The sequence below is a fragment of the Physeter macrocephalus genome, chromosome 6 (assembly GCF_002837175.3).
Source record: "Physeter macrocephalus isolate SW-GA chromosome 6, ASM283717v5, whole genome shotgun sequence".
NCBI classification, from domain to species: Eukaryota; Metazoa; Chordata; class Mammalia; order Artiodactyla; family Physeteridae; genus Physeter; species Physeter macrocephalus.
This window is the reverse complement of record NC_041219.1, coordinates 88426655-88428111: the sequence shown is the minus strand read 5'-3', so window position 1 is coordinate 88428111 and position 1457 is coordinate 88426655. Positions and strand designations below refer to the sequence as shown.

General features: G+C 54.9%; 1 protein-coding gene across 5 annotated transcripts in view; it reads left to right on the top strand.

The window, feature by feature from the left end:
• Window positions 1-1457, top strand: part of ATF1 (activating transcription factor 1) — a 67901-nt gene that overhangs the window by 48928 nt on the left and 17516 nt on the right. The window lies entirely within an intron of this gene.

Sequence of the window (1457 nt, the reverse complement as noted above, 5' to 3'; positions counted from 1 at the left end):
GTTGTTTTTGGTGTCTGTCCCCAGTGGCTAAAGTTGGTTCAGTGGGTTGTGTAGGCTTCCTGGTGGAGGGGACTAGTGCCTGTGTTCTGGTGGATGAGGCTGGATCTTGTCTTTCTGGTGGGTAGGTCCACATCTGGTGGTGTGTTTTGGGGTGTCTGTGGCCTTATTATGATTTTAGGCAGCCTCTCTGTTAATGGGTGGACTTGTGTTCCTGTCTTGCTATTTGTTGGGCATAGGGTGTCCAGCACTGTAGCTTGCTGTTCGTTGAGTGAAGCTGGGTGTTGGTGTTGAGATGTAGGTCTCTGGGAGATTTTTGCCATTTGATATTACGTGGAGCTGGGAGGTCTCTTGTGGACCCGAGTCCTGAAGTTGCCTCTTCCACCTCAGAGGCACAGCACTGATTCCTGGCTGCAGCACCAAGAGCCTTTAATCCACACGGCTCAGAATAAAAGGGAGAAAATGTAGAAAGAGAGAGAGAGAGAGAGAAATAAAGTAAAATAAAGTTATTAAAATAAAAAATTATTAAGAAAAAAAAATTTTTAAGTAAAACAAAGAAAAAAGGAATGCACAGCTCCCGGGGTTCAGCTTTGGATTTGGCCCTGCCTCTGCATGTAGGTCGCCTGAGGGCGTCTGTTCTTCGCTCAGACAGGACGGGGTTAAAGGAGCAGCTGATTCGGGGGCTCTGGCTCGCTCAGGCCGGGGGGAGGGAGGGGCACGGAGTGTGTGGCGAGCCTGCGGTGGCAGAGGCCGGCGTGATGTTGTACCAGCCTGTGGCACACTGTGCATTCTCCCGGGAAAGTTGTCCCTGGATCATGGGACCCTGGCAGTGGCGGCTGCACAGGCTCCCGGGAGGGGAGATGTGGATAGTGACCTGTGCTTGCACACAGGCTTCTTTTTGGCGGCGGCAGCAGCGGCCTTAGCGTCTCATGCCCGTCTCTGGGGTCCACACTGATAGCCGTGGCTCACACCCTTCTCTGGAGCTCCTTTAAGCAGCGCTCTTAATCCCTTCCTCTCGCGCACCAAGAAACAAAGAGGGAAGAAAAAGTCTCTTGCCTCTTCGGCAGGTCCGGACTTTTTCCCAGACTCCCTCCCGGCTAGCCGTGGCGCACTATCCCCCTGCAGGCTGTGTTCACACTGCCAGTCCTCTCCCTGCGATCCGACCAACGTCGGAGCCTCAGCTCCCAGCCCCTGCCCATCCCGGCGGGTGAGCAGACAAGCCTCTCGGGCTGGTGAGTGCTGGTCGGCACCGATCCTCTGTGCGAGAATCTGTCTGCTTTGCCCTCCGCACCCCTGTGGCTGCGCTCTCCTCCCGGCTCTGAAGCTTCCCGCCTCTGCCACCCGCAGTCTCCACCCGCGAAGGGGCTTCTAGTGTGTGGAAACCTTTCCTCCTTCACAGCTCCCTCCCACTGGTGCAGGTCCCGTCCCTATTCTTTTGTCTCTGTTTATTCTTTTTTCTT